This window comes from Lepidochelys kempii, chromosome 13 (assembly GCF_965140285.1).
Source record: "Lepidochelys kempii isolate rLepKem1 chromosome 13, rLepKem1.hap1, whole genome shotgun sequence".
Lineage (NCBI taxonomy): Eukaryota > Metazoa > Chordata > Testudines > Cheloniidae > Lepidochelys > Lepidochelys kempii.
The window spans coordinates 31,101,366-31,122,809 of NC_136392.1; the positions used below are offsets into that span (position 1 = coordinate 31,101,366).

At 42.5% G+C, this 21,444-nt stretch overlaps 1 protein-coding gene across 7 annotated transcripts in view; it reads right to left on the minus strand.

Annotated features, from left to right (window-relative positions):
* Positions 1–19,974, minus strand: part of PHF20 (PHD finger protein 20) — a 190,047-nt gene extending 170,073 nt beyond the window's left edge. For 4 of the 7 annotated variants that reach the window (XM_073310010.2, XM_073310016.2, XM_073310011.2 and 1 more), the window contains exon 1: positions 19,855–19,973. The gene's annotated coding sequence lies outside the window, so the exon portion shown is untranslated. Of the gene's footprint in view, positions 1–19,854 lie in introns of all 7 variants that reach the window. The other 3 variants (XM_073310015.2, XM_073310012.2, XM_073310018.2) reach the window with 2 other exon arrangements.
* Between the last annotated feature and the right edge of the window lie 1,470 nt (positions 19,975–21,444).

Below are 21,444 nucleotides of genomic sequence, written 5' to 3' on the forward strand. Positions count from 1 at the left end.
CTGTATCAAGAACTGGCCTAATCGGATGACAGTTTTTGAACAAAATCGTGAAAAAATAGATGGCACTGTCACAGCCAAAGTTCTCAACATTGGGCTTAAGAGAAATGTTGAACACATGCTGAGTACCCTGAAGCCTATTTCCGTAGCCTTGAACAAAATGCAGGGAAATAGCTGTTTTATTGCTGACACTGTTGAAATTAGGAAGGAACTGAGTGAGATCTTAAAAAGAGAAATATGCAATGACAGAGTTCAATTACAAGCATTAAAAAAACAAATGGGACAAGCACTATCTCCAGCTCATTTTCTTGCAAATATTCTCAATACTCGGTACCAGGGTCAAACCTTAACTGCTGAAGACGACAAGTTGGTTATGACATGGACATCCAGCAATCACCCCTCCATAACACCAACTTCAGAGCGAAGGGTGAACCGCTCAAGAAATATATGTTTGCTGATGTTTTAAAGAAAGTCACACCAATGAACTGGTGGAAGTCGCTTAAGCACTTGGATTCAGAGACTGTTGAAGTGCTCATCTCACTTTTAACAGCAGTAGCTTCTTCTGCCAGTATAGAAAGAATATTTTCTTCCTTTGGACTAATTAATTCCAAACTGAGAAATCATTTGGGACCTGGAAAAGCAGGAAAGCTTGTTTTTCTTTTCCAGATTATGAACAAACAGGAAAATGAAGGTGAAGATGACTGAGTTAGCTGCAGAAGCCAATATTTTAAGTTTCTCGTGTTGAGCTGGCTGACATCATAATAAAACTATTTTAATCGACTATTTAAATATTTCAGTTAAAAACAATTTTAACAAAAACAAACCTGATTTTTAAAAACGTGAATGTTTAAATTCAAAAATTCATATCCTTGTTTTGTTAAAATATTATATGGTTGCTGTTGAAGAAAAAAATCCAGAATACATAATGTTGTTGTTCTAGTTAAAAACAAACAATTTGGTTTGTTTTGATGATGTTCTGGTCTGTCTGGTGATGTTCTCCTCCTAATACAGCATGGCAAGAAAATCCTCCAAATATTAATGATTAACCTGTTGAACTGGAGATAGTTCACCTCCCAATGACTTCATAAATATTGGCTTCAATTATCTTAGTTAAATGAAATAACCAATCATTCATTTTCGGATATATCTGTCAAACTAATCTGAAAAGTTTTCAAAATAAATAACTTTAAAAATGTATAGTGTGTATGTCTAAAAATGAAACCTACATCTCTCTCTGAGTTGTGAAGAATACGTATTAAGGTTATAACAACCAACAAGAATGCACTTTTACGTAGAAATCCCTGATTAAATCAAGACTTCCTGACTAGTGATTTAAATCATAATTTAAATCAAATCCACCCTGACCTAGGACAACAGCACCAGGCCCAGAGAGGCACAAGACTAGAAATAAAAATACATTCCACAGAATAAAAAAAAATTCCACAGATTAAATGTCCCATAACAATAAGTAAGTAGCTCCTAGTAACACCTATATCTATAGGTTTGTCCATTTTATCTTTTAGGTTGTAAGCTCTTTGAGCCAGGAGCTGTATTCTACACACTGCCTAGTCTAACAGACCCTAGCACTACCAGAATACAAATAACTTAATAGCTACCTGCCTCTGTCCTACTTTCCAGGTAGGTACTCGCATAGGAATATGGTGGTGATAGCACTAAAGAGCTCCAGAAGTGAGGTGGAGGCAGCAGAAAGTCCTATCCCCTCCTAGGTCCAAGGCAGGAAATGGGCAACCAGGCCACCTGTCATTCTGTGAGGTGATATTTGCCACACCTATCACTCTTAAGAACACTGGAACTGATCCTGGAATTAGGATGAGCTGGTAGACTGAGGTTTATAATGGACAGCCATCTTAGCCAATCATTCCTCAAAGAGGACTTGGCCGAACTTGTGAAGAAAAAGCAATCAAGATGCTGAGCTGCATATTGCCTATGTAAATAGTGATTGGCAGTGCTCTATAGGCAACTATTAGGAATAAAGGCTAGAGAAAGAAGAAATTTTACTGTGTGGGTCTACATATTCAAAAGTGGTGATTTTGTGTTCCTAACTTCAGACAACTTAAAGTGGCTTGATAGTGGGTAGGTGGCTCAGCAATTAGGGCTTTAAGTCTATAAAGTTTCATGTAGCTATTACAGTGTTGGAGGACAGAGGGGAAAAAAATTACATACAAATGAGATTAAACTCTCTCCTACAGAAAGAGATTAATTTTTTTTATATTCAGGTATAATTCAATAACTTGTAAAACGTTTACTTCCATTTTGTTAGATTAAATCTCCTAACTAGAAGAACAGTAGGACAATGCAACGGACTTCATAGGGAGGCTGTAGAAGCTCTTTCATTGAAAGTTTTCAAAAGGAGGCTGGATAGCGATCTGTCTTTAGATGCAACACATCCTGCACCTTGGCAGGGGGTTAGACTAGACGAACCTTGTGGTCCCTTCTAACCCTATGATTCTACTCAGGAGAAAAAAAGAGTAGCACACCAGAAAAAGTCCAACACCATCAAATAGGACAAAGCATTCCCAAGAGAGATATATGTGCAAGAAACATCACAGAGTAGTTTACATGGGTTTAGATCGGGGTACGCAACCTATGACACGCATGCCAAAGAGAGCACACAAGCCGATTTCCAGTGGCACTCACGCTGCCTGGGTCCTGGCCACTGGTCTAGGGGGGCTCTGCATTTTAATTTTAAATTAAGCTTCTGAAACATTTAAAAAACCTCATTTACTTTACATACAACAATAGTTTAGTTATATATTATAGACTTATACAAAGAGACCTTCTAAAAACGTTAAAATGTATTACTAGCACACAAAACCTTAAATAGAGAGAATAAATGAAGACTCAGCACACCACTTCTGAAAGGTTGCCGACCCCTGGTTTAGATTATAACCTACACTTTGTAACAGTAACAAATGCAAATATCAAGATTTCATAGATAGGCCCAAAGTACAGGAGCTCCTCGCTTAAAGTCACCCTGGTTAACATTGTTTTGTTGTTACCTTGATGATCAATTAGGGAACATGATCGTTTAAAGTTGAGCAATGCTCTACTCTTACATTGCTTAGCTGCCTGCTTTCTCCACAGCAGGCAGCCTCCCTGAGCTCCCCCGAGCGTTTCCCACCCACAACCTCCTGCCTGCGGCAATCAGCTGGCTTGCTGCGTTTAGGAGGCAAGAACGAGGACTCAGCGCGCAGGCTCCTCCTCCCTCTCCTGCCTCCTAGGAGGGAGTAAGCAGCCTGCGAAGTACAGTAAAAGGGGATGAGGTGGGGGGGGAAGAAGAGGCGAGTCACGGGTGGGAGCTTGGGGGAAGGAGTGGAGTGGGCGGCCTCAGCAAGTTTTGATGAGGTGGAAGAAGCCAACATTACACAACTTCTGCAATCACACGGAGAAGAGCGAACCAATGAAGATCTGATGCAACTACAGGTGACGAGAGCAATTGAAGAAGAGGGCCAAGAAGTAGAAGAACCACCAACCCATCGAAATTAACTACCAAACGTCTTTCTGAAGCGTTCCAAATGATTGAAGCTGGCTTGCAAACCCTGAGTCATGACGATCCTGACAGGGAATGCCACTACAAAGTGATTAGGGGAGTTGATCATCTAATGACTTGCTATAAAGAAATTTACTAAGGGGAAAAAAAGGAAAGCAAAACAACAATCTCTAGATGTATTTTTTCGAGTTCAGAAAGTTCAGAAAGAGGAGCAACCGGACAATCCACTCTCTTCCACTCGGACTCCTCCACTTCAACCAAGCTTCATACTCGACAAGGACAGCAGTATTAAACTGCTTGTTTAAAATGTGTATAATGCCTTTTGTCTGGCAAAAAAAATTTCCCTGGAACCTAATCCCCCTTATTTACATTAATTCTTATGGGGAAATTGGATTCGCTTAACATCGTTTCACTTAAAGTCGCATTTTTCAGGAACATAACTACAATGTTAAGTGAGGAGTTCCTGTATGATCTTCCTTCTGTACTATTTCCCATTCCACCTAACCTAATAAGTACATACCACATACAGCATTAACTTATCTATGGTTGTTTCATCACTTCCTTTTGGAGACTACCCCAATACTGCTGGATTTGTTATTATGTCAAGCAATACTAAGCAAACAATTGCCAGACGTTTTCCTCCATGCACAAAAGGCTATACTATGCTGTGAGGGTTAACAGTAAAAGACACATCTACAATGAGAATATCTGGTATAGCTAAACACTGCTCTATTTTAAAACTCAGGTGAGTGTGCTTATAGGCAGCCAAAGCTCTTTAATGCCCTGCATTAGAATTTTAGACCTGCACACATTTAGCATGCAGAGTCTGTAAGGTTTAATAACCTCAAATGCTTTTATTATAAATTCCTAACTTCATGTTTACATTTCAGTTGCTCGGAATTACTGTGTCAGAGCAGCCGCACATCTGAATAACCATGTATGCGTATTACAACTACACACATTTACAGCAATTTACAGGGCTGCAATTAACAAGAGTGGTGTTCCCTGGAGTCCCTCAGATGAGGGAGTCATCAGGCGCACAACCAGGTTTGGTGCATCTGACGAAGTGTGTATTCACCCACGAAAGCTTATGCTCCAATACGTCTGTTAGTCTACAAGGTGCCACTGGACTCTTTGCCCTTTAACAGGTTTGGGCATTTCAAGAAAAGTTTTATACTAATATAAAAGAGAGCCACTCCCACCCAGCCCCCCAACATGCAGTGCAATGATATAGGCAGAAGCCCCGTTTGCAACATGCCACCAACCACTCACTGCCCCCTCAGCGTGGAGGAAGCCCCATGTCTCTTGCTGGTCACTGTCAATGCCTACAGAGTATTCCCCAAGCTGGTCACTGTCCTCAGCTGCACTAAGCAAACAGAAGACTGAGTAGATCTCTGGACTGCTCTTGGTGGTGAGCAGCATCCCCAATCTGCCCACTGGGGGAATCCATATTCTGGTGCATGGCCCTGCGGAACGTATGTGGAGGACAAACATGGACACACCTGGTGGGATGGTGGAAGTGGTACTCTGATATGGCTCCAGCTCCCTTGTGCATACTGAGTCTGGGAGCAATCATGGTACTATCTCCTCACACAAAGGCCCCAAGGCAGCACAAAGATCCAGCCAGTGAGTGTGCAAAACCAAGGTTTGACCTGCTTCACTTGCAAGGCCCAATCCAGGTTACTTCTTGGTTATCACTAAAAGCATCGCTCTGTCCTAAGCCCAACCAGTGGCCTCAGTTATCAAAACAAACATTTATGATTTAAAAAATTCAGATTCTAACCTGGAAATACAATAAAAACCAATCTGAATGCATTAATCACATCACTATGAATAGCAACATGACACTTTACGTGGACAGCGTCTCTAAAATAAGATTTACTTTTAAGCCTATAGGCCCTTCACTTACAACAGCTGTCATTACTTCACTATAAGCCTCAAATGCAACTACTGCTATTCCCACAGGCATGCTTTTTTCATGGTATTTTAAAAAGACCAAGCTCGGGGTCATTTTGCAATCATAAAAGAAATCAAGAATTTCATCTGCTGACACAGTAAATGGCATACTTTGCACTTTAATGACAGTTGACCCTGGCTTCACAAAAGCCCAGAGGCCCACTTAAATGCTCAAGACCACTATCAAAGCAAGGAGGTCACTTAACTAGGCCATTCCCAGAGTTCTGAGATCCACCTCCAACACTTCACATTCCACTCTGACTACTAGGACCACTTCCTAACCCTGGAAGACCAATACCTGAATGAGGATAACTACTACTTCCAATTTGGTCTGCAAATAAGTACTCAGAACTAGCTGTTAATGTGCATGAGTAGGGTTCACATGTACAGTTAGTCTGCGGGCAGGCTAGTGCGGAGTAGTCAGACCCCAGTTTGCCACAAACTAAAGTTTTGTGTTAAGAAGCCCTTCATCTGATCCATTTCCATTATTTCAGTCTATGTACTGCATCTGCATATGTACCTCATCATCTCAGAGCCCATGAAAAGAATCTTTTCATATCAGATTTCATTGCAGAAAAGGAGCATTCCATGGACACTGACATAAAAAAAGGGGGTAATAGGAAAGGGTTTCACACTACTTGCATCCAATGAAGTGAGCTGTAGCTCACGAAAGCTTATGCTCAAATAAACTGGTTAGTCTCTAAGGTGCCACAAGTACTCCTTTTTTTACACTACTTTTGAGAATTCATCTGAGGATTTATAGGATTACTGAGACACAATCACTGGATTCAAACGGTTGTTCATATTCACTGATATTCCAGGCCCATTTATTCAAGTACGTAAAAGGTGCTATGGCTGGAGGTTTCACAGGAGACATTCCTGGTATTACTGATGGTACAGAAGGCACCAGGGGAAATGGAGGAACAGGAAGCAGGGAAAGTACAGGCCATGGGACAGGTTATGGGGAATAGAAAGCATTAGTGGCTAAGATGGCATACCAAGCACTGGTGAAGGTGGTACTGTGTTCACTGAGGATACTGTACTAAGTATAGTTGAGTTAAATTCTGGGCTAGCAAAGGCAGCACCAGGATTTGGAATGCATTTCCCATACTGGCCATAGAGAACGCAGGTTATGTTTTGGTTGCCTTCATGTACAAAAGTAGCTGTAGTTGCTACACCAAGGACTGTTAGAATTTGATACTACAGTAGGTAAGTTTACCCTAGCACTGAACACAGAACTAGGCGGTGGTCAGACCTGCTGGAGGCATATCTGAACTGGCAGTTCTATCATGTTTTGCATTTTCCATAGTGCTCAGCAAGAGTTACTTTTGACTCTTTAATGGTACCCCCTGCACCCATCATAAACACATCTTGCACCTTCTTCAGTGGCAAAAAATGAAGAAAGCCTCACCCAATTCACCCCCTACAATATGCAAGCCCCCATCAGGAATGGTCAATCCAGAGAAGTGGTGAATGTCCATGGTCCCCCACCACAATAAGAAGACTGTGCAAATGGATAACCACAGCCACGCTGTGCTGAAATACACACCTGCAGATAAGAAAAGGCAATGTCTATATCAGACAACGATTTATGACACAATGTATTTACTGACACCACCTAATATTTACAATCCTAACGATCTCGTGACAATTAAGTGTAAAATTTTCACATGGGTCTAAGTAACACAGGCTCCCTAGTTCCATTATCAAGAGTGATTTAGACACTTGTTGAAAGCCAACTGAACTTAAGCTCCTAAATCACATTGGTGCTTGTGAAAATGTTACGTTAAAGTATATCTAATATTATGCCTCCAAATGCACTTGGCAACTCTAGAGCAGTTTTAACAACAAAACCAAAGCTTTATTTAGTGACAGTTAAGGTTGCATCAGAAGACGTCGAGGGATGGCTCACTCAGCCATTGCCTCCCTTGCAAAAGTGTGGCATTTCAAAACATATGAACGTTTGACTGGTGAAAATCTTAATTTTTTCCATAGCAACTTATGGATGTGAATCCTGGGAAACTAATGCTGCTGACAAGAGAAAAACTGACATCTGAGATGTGGTGCTAGCAAAGACTTGAGTATCTTATCTTCTGGACGGAAAAGACAAACAATTGTGTTGAAGTATTACTGGAGAGAAGCTGACACTTGTCAGAAATGAATAGGCACACACTTATGTACTTTGGTCACATCAGGCTTAGAGATGGAAATAATCTTCAAGAAAGGCACCATGGAAGGAATTGTGGTAGATAATCACAGTAAGGGAAGTCTGCAATGTCACTCGCGTCCCAAAATACTCCACAGCTTCTTGCGATCTTCTTGAAACGCACTACACCCAGGAAGAAAAGGAGTACTTGTGGCACCTTAGAGACTAACCGAATACAGACTAACACGGCTGTTACTCTGAAACCTGTCACTACACCCAGGGGTATCTGCAACAGCTGGATGTGTGCCTGTGCTCCAGCAGCGAGATTTTGCCAACTGTATACCTTGTCCCTGCCGGCATGAAGCACACCTCTTAATGCACGCTGTGCCATAAACTGAAGGATGTTTTGTCACCATGCAATTTATTAAACCAGTGGGTTTTTGTTTTTGAAGAAAATGAATACGGTTATCAGTGAGGTTTGAACCCTGTATCTTCAGATCCACAGTCAAGACCTCTACCACTTGAGCTAAAGCAGTAACAAGAAAAACTCAAAAATCAGTAATAAGGATAATTAACTATCCGAATAAACTACCAAGCATACAATGGACTCCCCATCAGTTCATCTCAAAAAGATGAACTCTGTCCAAACACAAGTATTGGCTTGACGCAGTAATAACTTGGTGAAATTTTCTCACCTGTCCTACGCAAGAAGTCAGACTAGATGATCACAATAGTCGCTAACGGCTTTAAAAAACCATTAATCTACTGTTATCCGCTATGTGAACTAGCCACTAGAACAGGATGCCACATACTTTGCCTGGGAGTTGCACAATTATTCGCTAAACAGCAGTAGGATGTTGATATCATTAATCCTGGGCATCTATTCCAGGATCTGGAAGGAAGAGGTTATCTAGTGGTTATAGACAGGATAGCTAAATCCATAGATTCGGCACATTCATTCTGAGACACAGTGAGTCTCAGTTAGTAAGATTTGGATCTACTGTATTTGAAATCCGCTTACTATCCTGTTTAACACAGACAATGTGAACTCTCTCAGTTAACCTACTTGTGTAATGAGGAAAAATGATTGTGTATCTGGCCAGTCCTTCTAGAACAAAGTATGAGCACCTGCTCAATAAAGGACTCCAGTTTCCAGAAATATGAACAGAAACCAGGTGAGACTAGAATTCATGGTCCCCTGGCTCCCAGGTCAGTGCACCTTCCCTAAACTACAGGATATTTGTGGGGAAGTCAGCCTCTTCCTTCCCCTCTCTGCCTCTTACCCTGATGGGGGAGGGAAGGACACTTGTGAACTATGAATGCAGGGACTGGGACCAATCTGGAAGTGAAGACTAAGCAACAGGAGGTATAATCCATCAAACAACAGGAATTCAAAAATAAAAGAAATCCTCCTCTCCTTGAATTGCGAAGAGTGATTTAAAAGGAAGGTGTACTCATCACCATTTATGGAATTTTGTTTTAAAATCTCTTCAGTCAGAGATATATTAAAAATGATTGATTAAATTAAAAGATACTTGCTCTAATTTTATGTCAGTACTTTCTAGAAGTCCCACAATGTGAATGTGAATGTGAATTAAAAATGCAAAGCAAAAATCGTTAAAGTCAAGCTTGCTTGTTCAATTTTACCAGAATAATATGAGCTAGGTGAATTTTTTTCTAAATAGAAGCATTAGAACATGCTATGAATAAGTTAACTGCTACTTCTGTATTATTCAAACTGCCATGTCTACAAAAGCAAATCTGCATCTGAAACATATGTATACTTTGTTTTAAGCATACCAACATTATTTGTTTGATTTGGGAGAAATATTAACTGATGGATCTTTTATGGGAAGACTATAAAAAGAGTCAAACTAGGTATTTATAATAATTCTGAAATTTAAGAAGAGCAGTACTACTGAATTGTTATAAAAGAGCTGAACTTATATGATTATACTGCTCACCTAGAAAAGACCTGCTTATATAGTTGAAAACATTCCAAATGTTTAACCTATGACTACAGGAAGGGGGGGAGGGGAAGTCATGTCAGTACTACAAAGGTATTTTAAAGTTCTGAAGAACAGTTACCTAAAGGAGTAACTTTCGGTCCCCAAATAATACAGCTAACACCTTCAGAAACTCCCAACTTTTAAACGTTAAAGCACTGTAAATATTGAGGCTTAGTAACTGTTTAGTGCGATCCTTGTTAAAAGGCATACCATGCACAGTCAACTCATGGAACTCCTTGCCTGAGGAGGTTGTGACGGCTATGACTATAACAGGGTTTAAAAGAGAACTAGATAAATTCATGGAGGTTAAGTCCATTAATGGCTATTAGCCAGGACGCGTAAGGAAGGGTGTCCCTAGCCTCTGTTTGTCAAGAGGGTGGAGATGGATGGCAGGAGAGAGATCACTTGATCATTACCTGTTAGGTTCACTCTGGGGCACCTGGCATTGGCCACTGTCAGCAGACAGGATATTGGGCTGGATGGACCTTTAGTCTGACCCAGTATGGCCATTCTTATGTATAGACATTTATTTTTTATTTGTATGCCTTTAAATATCAGAAATCTTACACTAATTACTTTATCCTTTCCTAAACAGAAGTTGTTTTGTCCACACGGCCTCTCAGTTGGTGAGCCAACCACCTCAGAAGAGCTTTGGGAAGAGTTAACTAAAAGCTTAATTACTACAGAATACCTATCTTCCACCCTTGCTTGATCTTTGTGCAACCCTCCCATTGTTGCTAGTTAAAATTCTGCTGTGCACTAAACAGGAGTGTAGGGTCTTAAACTTATACCCTAATCAATTTTAAAAGTATGGAATTTGGCTCTTTCCCCACAATGAGTTTGATACCCCTTTAATCTAATTTGTTCTAACATACTCTGGATTCTAAATAGGTGTTTAAATCTTCTAGTGTTACAGTTCATGTAAAGAGAACTTGTTCAACAGCTGTTAATTCTTCCTAAAGCAATTCTACTTTTCCCTTCCTACAGCAACTCCCTATTTCAGTCCTTGTCCCCACATACTTCACTCCCACTGCCTCATAGATCTCATCTGCTAAAGCGATCACCAATTAAACATTACATCTGCAGTGTCGCTGTTTGGGCTTCTATAAATTGATGACAGACAGATATGGCAGCTAGACAGACTCACTGACCTGACAATAAAGGTGCGTTTGTTTGAGGGGTAAGAGATAGGCACTTCTGAAAATTTTACACCAAGTTCCATGTTCAAAAGTGACAGATATTCAGGAGCATAAGTCACTTAGTCACTTCTGAAAATTTGAGAGTCCAGAATTCAGTGAATCAAGCCCTTGTTAATTGGCCAAGATAGAAGATCTTTCCACATCATCCTAGAGAGAGATCCAGTAAGTGGTTTCCTACTTGTAGGAGAACGTTCTGTACTTCTGCAGAGCACCTTTTCTCAGTATTATGCTCAGCCAGTCAACTTCTATTGGTCAGATACAGGGACCTGGGGTGATGGAGCCTCCCCTGATTTTGAGACCTGAACATGAGTGGGACAGGTCATACAGCAAGCTAGATGTAGTGACCCAGAACTGTCTCACCGAAGAAGCAGCCGTGAAAGTCACTGTGGCTGCAATTTGTCTCATCTTTCTGATAACCAAGGATGAGAGGAGCCAGTGGGGAAGTCACACAAGACCTGACCAAGAAAGGCATTTGGGAGAGAACCTAGGTTTCTTCCCCCTTCCTCTGAGGCAGAATTTTGCCACCAATCAGAATAAGACTACCTAAAGAGAACCTCATCCACAGAAAAGGAATTCAGAGAATCCTCCAGGGACCACACATGATGAGCTCTGTACTGCCTGATGCAGTAATCTGCTAGGCCAGTGCTATTCGAAGTGGAGCACTGGTCCGCGAGCCATCGGCTGCTGGTCTGCGTGCACATTGGAAAAAAAAAAAAGATTGCTGGTCCCCCACATTAGATAGCTTGAGAAGCACTGTGCTAGGCTATTGCTCACTCCTACATCTGTGAAGAGCTGTCATGTTTAGCATCAAATAATGCCATCAGCTTCAAAATTTGATTGGTTTCTGACACAGAGGGGAGGGAAGATCAAGATCTATGTATTGTATCTGAAGACTGACACTTCAGTAAAGGAAAGAAAAATTTGTAGGCAAGACTGCCCTGTGCTTTAATATATTTATGTGAAGAGCTGACTCGAGACCCCGAACCTTATGTGCGCAAAATGATCAAAGTGTAATCCCCATCCTTATGTGGTAACATCTGTTACCTGTATCGCTGAAAAAAAAAAAGGAAAGTGAAAGGGCACCCCTTTGCAGACTGTCTCCAGGTTTATCCATCACCTTATAGAGGAAAGGATGGTGGAAAGAACAAAGAGATCCTTGTCCATATGGGACTGAGGACTGGAATACTGACTTCAGCGAATGTTGGAAAGGGTGGAGATGAAGCCTAGCAAGCGCTCAAGGACACCCTCATCAATCAGCATAGCTACCCTACCTAGCTACTTTAACTGCAATATTTCAAGTAGTTTGTATCTTTTCTTCCACTGACTGCTCAATAACTGGTGTTCAGTAATTCTGTGTAGTCTTGGAATGCCCTGTAATCACTTCAAGGACACCAGTTAGGAGTAATGTTTCATAAGGAAACAATGATAGGCAAGATGGCCCTGAATCTGGGTTAAGGTCCTTCCACTCTTCCTAATGAAAACTCTGGCCAGTCCACTAGTAGATCTGACGCAGGAGGAAGCTCTAAGTAATCTCTGAGGAGACCTAATAGTGAGGCACCCTTTCAGGAAAGGTAGGTGGAGCACAAATTGCCTGGTATTGCCACGATGCCACCCTCTGGGGATGCCCCTGGTGTGGTTGTAGGACCTGGGAAGAGTCAAGAGGACCATCAGATTATCTAAAAGGGGGAACTGTACAGTGGGCTTCAAATGTCAATTCTGGATGGCAGCAAGAATGACCGCAACCCCTTGAGTGGGGTTGTACGTACAGGGGTTCCAAGAATGCCACAGAGGAAGTATAAATGAAGTCAAATGTGATGCAGATCTCCCCAGATTAGGGAACATTCGGGTGGCACGAGCAGAGCTTCTCAGCACCAAAGGCAACAATGTGGTCAGTACTGGTATAAGGGGTATCAGCACCTAGACAGATGACACAGGTAAAAGCCTGGTGATGTCTCCAATGCAAGAGATGATGGCACTGAGGCAAATGGTGCCTGGGAAGCCCGTGCCTCCATGGCATAAGCCAATTCTATATCCAGTCCAGAGATGTGCTGCCCAAGGACAGTCATAACTCCTTTTTCTTCTTCCCTGGAAGAGAGGAAGATGACTGGCACTGAGTCACCTTCCAAGCAACTTTCTGTTCTGCCTAAAGAGCTCAGTGCCAAGGTCAATGTGGCACTGAGAGCCAGTTCAGAGTCCACAGATACTAATGTGCTTGGCTTCAGGGACCATGGGCAGATCAGAAATGGAACTAACCCCACCACACCCATCCCAGTGACACAGGACCAAATATGTAGAGTTCTGGCTTGCGGGAGCACTAAAGAAGCAAGACCCCTTAGGGGAAGTGGTCTGATGCTCGGAATTTGATGCCATCTTTGCTGACCATTGATAAGTCTGTCCCTGGCCCAGAGGATCCTATTACAGAAGGACCACCAGAGCAAATATCAATTAGGCACATTCCCTTCTCTTGCGGAACAAGAACTGACTGTTGCAATTGCAGGAGCAACAGGGTTTGCAGCCCAAGGTTTTAACACCAGCCACAAAGTGAGAAAACAAGTTGTGGTGCTCACCAAGCAATCAAATGACCAACAGAGTAAAAACTACCTACAGGGTAGATATTTTTTCTTTTAAATATACAGAAAAACTAGCTAAAGGAATACAAAGTGAGATAGTGTTTTGTTTTGTGTTTTAAAAAGGGGGGGCGGGAAATCTGTGAGGTAAATTTGCTACAAGGAGAAGGGAAAGACGCTGCTGAATTCCAATTCACTGCCATGAGTGGTAAAGAAACAGAGCAGTAGTAGGGAGGCTGCACACCCCTATATGCCCTCAGGTGGGGAGGGATGCAAAGGCATATATGGTGCATGTACAGACTCATCAGACAACACCAGCAAAATGTTTCAAACCTGTGAACACAGGGATGCACACAGGAGCAGCCGTATTACACTCAGAGCTGTAGCTGTTAAGGACGTGCAGGACTATTAGCTGCCACTGTCACTTACACTTAGTATCCTAAATTACTACACACTAGGACAACATTGGCACAGAAACCACCATCACCAATAGGAATTAGATTTACCAAGACAAACTGCACACGGATGCAATTTTTATTATAAATATCTGATAAAAATAATAGAAATGAGGACTGGAAGGGGACCTTGAAAAGCCATCAAGTCCAGCCCCCACATTGTGGCAGGACCAAATAAACTTAGTTCATCCCTGACAGATATTTATCCAACGATGGGGAATCCATAACCTCCCTTGGAAGCCTATTCCAGAGCTTAACTATCCTTATTGTTAGAAAGGTTAGATATTAGGAAAAACTAAGTTTCTCTTATTGCAGATTAAGCCTATTACTGCTTGTCCTACCTTCTGCAGACATGGAGAACAACTGGTCCCCATCCTCTTTGTAATAGCCTGTAACATATCTGAAGATTTATCAGGTCCCCCCTCAGTCTTTTTTCAAGACTAAACATGGCCAGTTTTTTCACCTTTCCTCATAGGTCAGGTTTTCTAAACCTTTTATAATTTTTTTGCTCTCCTCAAAACTCCCTCCAATTTGTCCATATCTTTCCTAAAATGTGACACCCACAACTGGACACAGTACTACAGCTAAGGCTTCACCAGCACCGAGTAGAGTGGGACAATTACCACCTGTGTCTAACATATGACACTCCTATTAATATACTTCAGAATTATATTAGCCTTTTTCACAACTGCATCACGTCGTTGACTCATATTCAATTTGTGATCCACTATAACTCTTAGATCCCTTTCTACAGTGCTACCACTTAGCAAGTTATTCCCCATTTTGTAGCTGTGTATTTGCATTTTCTTAAGTGAAGAACTCTGCACTTGTCTTTATTGAATTTCATCTTGTTGATTTTACACATTCTCAAATTTGTCAAGGACATTTTGAATTCTGATCCTGCCCTCCAAAGTGCTTGCAACCCTTCCCACTTTGGTGTCACCTACAAGCTTTTAAAGCATATTCTCTAATCCATTATCCAAGTCATTAATGTAAATACTGAATAGTACCAAACCTAGTACTGACCACTGCAGGACCCCACTAGATAAGCCCTCCCAGTTTGACAGCAAATCATTGATAACTACTCTTTGAATAGTCTTTCAATCAGTTATGCATCCACCTTATAGTAATTTCATCTAGACCACATTTCCCTAGTTTGCTAATGAGAATATCATGCAGGACTGTTAAATACCTTACTAAAATCAAGATCTCATATCTACAGCTTTCTCCTTTATCCACTAGGCCAGTAACCCATCAAAGATGGAAACTAGTTTGGTTTGCCATGATTTTTTTCTTGACAAATCCATGCTGGCTATTCCTTACAAACCTGCAGGTGCTTACAAACTGACTGTTTAATAATTTGTTCCAGTATCTTTCCAGATATCAAAGTTAGGCTGACTTGTCTATAATTCCACAGGTGGTCTTTGTTCCTTTTAAAGATTGGTACTATATCTGCCCTTCTTTAGTCTTCTGGGACCTCACCTGTCCTTCAGGAGTTCGCAAAGAAAATTACTAACAGCTCCAAGATTCCTTTAGCTAGTTCCTTGAGTACCCTAGGATGAATTTCATCAGGCCCTGCTGACTTGAATATATCTAACTTCTAAATATTCTTTAACCTGTTATGTCCCTATTTTGCCTTGTGTTCCTTCCCCCTTGTTATTAATTATGTTGAGTATCTGGTCACTATTAACCTTTTTAGCGAAAACTTAAGCAAAATAGGCATTAAACACCTCAGAACTTCCTTGACATCATCCATTATTAGCTCTCATTCCTTCCTTTATCTACTTTGTCTTCTTCCTCTTGCTCCAAATGTATTTAAAGAACCTCTTCTTACCACCTTTTATGTCCCTTGCTAAGTGTAACTCATTTTGTGCCTTAGTCCTTCTGATTTTGTTCCTACACATTTGTATTATAAGACATGTGTTGGTCTTATTATTCATACTTATTGTTCCTAAAAATGTCTTGGGTCAGAACAGAACTAGAAAACTGCATGTTTCCCATTAAAAGGAAAATCCTGAAGCAACCTTTATTTGTGGAGCAGTTATCAACACCATTCAAATGATTTTACAGGTGTGCAATACAACTACTGATGTGTAGACAGATACAATGAAATCTTCAAATCAAAATCTCTTAAAGAAAAACATCTTTTTTTGCAAGTAGGCAGCGGAAGTCCTATAGGCAACCAAGCAAAACAAACTTTTAGTTTACGAGGAATAAAGGAGGTAAAAATAAATAGATGCCATACAAACAGCAGCAGTCTACAATGAACTATGTATTAAAGCTCAATTCTGAGACCATATACTACACTGAAGCATACAGTATCCATAAGTGTGCAAAATGTGATCCCTTCAAGAGCAATCAACAACTAAGTCTTCAAGTCATAATTATGCCCTAAGAATACAGATTAACGGGCAGAATTAATGTTACAGACTTTAACATATCCAATTTGCTTTTACTTTGCCGGGTATTACTTTCTCAATGGAAGTTTCAATTCCTCAAATTCTACTTGTAAAATATTACCCTTTCGCTTATAGTATACAGTTCTTGTGATGACCTTGAGTGCAAACAGTACCTTTTGCTGAGCATTCCCTTCAAAAATTACATATATCAACATCCTTAGAAGGGCCACGAAGAACAGTTGAAGTTAAAAATAAACCCACACACTAGACACTCATCACTTTGCAACAAGCTTGCTTCCACACAAAACTGGAACAATCTCTTGTGAACCCATATTTCCTAGAATGAAGGCTACAGCCCTACAAATCTAATTACAATCCAATATAAAATTCAGGTCCATGTCATATTGCTTTAAACTCAAGATTATTGAAGTTCTATTCTGGAGGAATCACAAGTGACCAAGAAAACTGGAAGATTTGACAGAACTTTTGTCAATATCTAGGCTTAAAGATCTCCAAATAACTATTCATCAGCAACTATTTATTTGCTAGCCCGAAGTACTGTATAGTGTGAGAAATGGTCTCTCTCGGAGAAGGTTTGTTAAGAAAAAAAGTGAACATGTGACAAGAGTTTGTTAATTTCTTATGATGTTTCAACACAGGCGGTGCCTATTATGAACAAATACTGTCTACATTCATCCACAAACTGGTTTATAAAGAAAAGCAATTGCTTATAATCCAGAACAATACACTCTCAGACTAAGATTAAGATAAAGACAGTCAAAAGGCCCTTCAGGAAACAGGGCATGATGAACAACAGAATTTAGAAGACGGTAGGGTAGAGGGAATGTAAACTGAACTCCCAAAAATTAGATTTTGGATTAAATTGACCAATACACCCATCTCCAGAACAGAAACACTTGGGTGTTTGTTTTTTTTTTAAATGAAAGTTCTTTTAACACCCGACAACCCCAAATCAGGAGGACTTTGCTCTGTGCTTCCAAACTAGCCAGTTTCAAACAGTTATGTACAACACACACACAAAGATGCAACAACTTTACCACTTTTGCACCAACACACAGCTATTTAAGTGCAGATTTAGAACAGATCTTTTGTGCGCACGCAACATTTCACTAAAAGAATCCCATGTCACCCAAAGCATTTCTCAAAAACTTTCTAGTTGTGAACTTCTATACAATTATCTAGAAACTAACAGACTAATAAAAATATTTGAGGTAATACCTCTGGCGTGACAGAGACTGAAAAACTTCACATATCATCCCAAACCATCTAGAATACGGATTTTTCAAAGATCCTGTTTGAATCTACCCAGTCTCATGTATCCCTTTACTTTGGATCAGTGTTGTGATTTCTATATACAAATGTTAGGGTCTGCATAACATTTAATGCTGCACCTTCTAATTTGGGGGCATAGAGCTATTTTTCCATGGTCAAGCTGGTTCTCAAAAGTGAGGGAATTAACTGCCCATAGTGAAATGAAGAAAAAACAAACATATTGCTTTCCCATACAGAATTACCAATAAACTTCAATTCTGACCTAACAACCTGTGTTTCTAGTCTTCCTTGAACAGATTCAGTTCTGCCAGATGTCCCAGTAAGTTTGTAATCCAACTTCTTTTTGGTGGAGATATAAGCAATGATTTGAACCCAGGTTCTGTAGCACTGAGAACTCTGTACAGATGCACTTTACCTATTTGTCTGAAGTAGGAGGTGGAATAATACTCAATTACAGGAACAGTAAATAATACTGTGCAACAAAAATGTCTGAGCTTTCCTCCCTTTAAACATAACTAAATGCATTTTTCTGTGGACTCATGTTGAAGCCTATTTTCTTTATTTTTATTTTTTTATTTTTATAAAAATCTTTCAAAAAGGCATATTCCTGATTTTTGTGATAAACAATAAATTTCCTATTAGTCTTTTTTTGCCTCCTTCTCCTTAAGAACAGATAGGCATTTTATAAACCTTTCCAGAACAGCTTCCTGTTTCACCAAGACCACACACTCACTTTGATGTCTCACCTCAAAGAGGAACAGAGCAAAAGGTTTCATGTAAAGCTAACAACGCTAAGAAAAGTACAGTAGAGAGAGACAGCCTACAGGCACCCTCACTGAAATATACCCACAACTGTTCCATATCCACTAACAATCTCGGGTAACCAGTCTAAAAGACAGGTTTCAGAGTAACAACCGTGTTAGTCTGTATTCGCAAAAAGAAAAGGAATACTTGTGGCACCTTAGAGACTAACCAATTTATTTGAGCATAAGCTTTCGTGAGCTACAGCTCACTTCAGCTGTAGCTCACGAAAGCTTATGCTCAAATAAATTGGTTAGTCTCTAAGGTGTTAGAAGTACTCCCAGTCTAAAAGAGACTGTTCGCTGTATTTGCTATTATTGAGAAGTGGGTCTATTCAAAACAAAATGAATTAGAACTAAGGCATGCCAGGATCCTCTGACACACACCAACCAGTAAAACAATGTGAACCACAGAAAAGCAGAATTCGATTGCCACAAATGCATAGTCAGCTCACCAAGAAGTGTAAAAAAAAAAGAGTACTTGTGGCACCTTAGAGACTAACCAATTTATTTGAAGTGAGCTTTAGCTCAGGAAAGCTTATGCTCAAATAAATTGGTTAGTCTCTAAGGTGCCACAAGTACTCCTTTTCTTTTTGCAAATACAGACTAACACGGCTGTTACTCTGAAACCTAACAAATAAAAAGTGTTGTGCTTACACCTTGTATCCAGCTGGCCTATGAGGGTACAAACATCACCATCACAACCTAATAGTGCCATTGCTTTTATTTCTGCCCCTTCCCAAAGGCATACAAGCTTCACGTCAATTTGTTGTCACGGTCACGGCAGAGCACTCCTTGCACGCACTGAGGGAGCCATCACCCACGAGCGCCCCGAGACGCGGGCACGCTAAAGGCGAGTCAGTATCCAGCTCACTCCTGTTTCCCATCCTCCGCTCCGAGGCCCCTGGAGCCAAAGCCCCGCGCCGGGACGGGGCTCACGCTCAACAGCCCAGCGCACAGACGGGCGGAAGCCGCCTGGCTGTCTGCGAGAAGAAAACACGGCTCCGCGGCCAGGGCACTCCACGCCCGCCCGAGCGCGCCGCCTGGGCCCGCGGCGGCCACAAGGTCTGGCGGATTGCGGCTGCCCCACCAGCGGCGCTGGGCGTCTCCGCAGGCTAAGCCGGGGGCGCCCCGGAGACCCGCCCGGGCCCGGCCAGCGCCTGCGCTGCGGGCGCCGCCAATACTCACCTACGCCGCGCAGGGGCCGCGCAACCCGCATGGGCCGCTCCGAGCCGCGCAGCTCAGCGGCGCAGGGGCCAGGCTCTGCCCCTAGGGCCCCGGGCGACAACGGAGCCCTGCGAGCGCGGGCGGAGACACGGGCACGCTGGGGCCCGCGCCCCGGGCAGGGGCAGGAGCCGCCCAGACCTCGGGTCCCCCCACCCAGTCCCTGCCCCTCCCCCCTTTGTGCGGCTGGGAGGACACGTTCCGGGCCGGACCCGGCCTCCCGCCGAGACAGGGCCCTGCCGCGCGGGGAGGGGGCGGCTGAGGGGCGGAGCTGGCCCCGACGCTGCCGGTTTCTTACCGAGGAATCTGTACGGAAAAAGGGTTAGAAAGGAGCTAATCGCCGCCCGGGCCCCGCTCCCCGCGCGAGCCCAGCGCCACCGACCGAGCAGCGCCACAAAATGGCCGCCGCGGCTGACGCGCCGCCGCGAGGGAGGAGGGGGCCGGCGCGGGATCTCAGGGGAGGGGGAGGAGCCAGTAGGCAAAGGGATGGGGCGGGGTAGAGAGAGTGGTCCCGAGAAAGGGGCGGGGACTTGGGGAGGAGCAGGTGAAGGGGCGGGGCCTGCGTTGCGGGCCGGAAGGGGCGGGGCCGAACTCTCACGCCCTCTCCCTTTCCCTCCCTTTCGGGCACGTGTCAGGCAGGGTCCTGCCCTTCTGTGGGGTTCCTGCTGCTCCCAGAGGTACTGGTGCAGCCAGAGAGGCAGCTGGCCTGGTCCCAGCCAGTACCAGCATCAGCAGCCCAAAACACTCCCACCTGCTGATGCCTCAAGCCTGACAATCCTGTTTCCCTTGCTTGTCACCCCAAAGAGATTGGCCCAAGAGCTACCTTGTACCCCAAACACATGGGCCCAACACACCAGCACCCCACCTTCCCTGAAGACACAAGCCCCACAGCCCCTGGGACTTCTAACTGCATGAGACACAGGCCCCAGCGTCCCCACCTGCACCATAAAGGCACTGACCCAAAAGACTGCTTCCATCCACCGTCCTTTGGGCTTTTCCTGTTGTAGATAAATGCCCACTCATACACTTATTATTTCACAATCTAGGTGTTAGGGCACAGCAAATGGACAAAAAAAGACAAAGTGAGGGTAGGTTGGACGAAGACAGCTACAACAAACAAGGTTTAGCAGAAAAGCAGAAGTCACAGCTTGCCACTTGTCTAGCTAATGCCAGATGGTGATGATGTGTAGGAATCACAGCACAGGTAGGTTTGAGGAGGATTTAAAGGTGTTCATTTTATAGAGGTTGACAGGGCGTTTCCCCCATGTATTAAGGTTGCGGCATTAGAGACAAAGGTACTTGAGGGGAAAATGAGCAAGAAATATTGCTAAGGCTCTAATTAGCAGAGCAAAGGGGCAACGGCTCAATAAGTTAGTTGATCTGTGAGATAGGGCCACACTAAATGGTGAAAGGCCTTAAAGGTAAAGACAAGGTGCTTAAGTTTGAAGTAGTGGAGGAGGCAAAGCCAGTGGAACACATTAAGAGGGGGATGATATGGTCGGCGCATGGAGCAAGGAACATAATCCCATCAGCAGTTTTTTGAATAGTCTTCAGCCAGGAAGAGATTACAATAATCAAGACATTAGATAATGAGGCCTGAATAAGAGCTTTGGTTGGCTGAACAGACAGAAAAGGCAGAATTTTAGAAATGTTATGTAGAAAGAAACAACAAGAACTGGACATGGCCTAGATGTGTGCATCAAGAGAAAGGGTCAAGTTTAATATAATGCTCATATTGCAGGCTTCAGTGATTAGGAGAATAGTGGTGTTACTCATGATGACAGAGAACATTTGGGTGGGAGAAGATCAGAAGCTCAGTTTGGGCCATGTTGAGTTTAAGCTGGACATCCACAAGGAAACATCTGAAAGATAAGCTAAGATGCAGAAT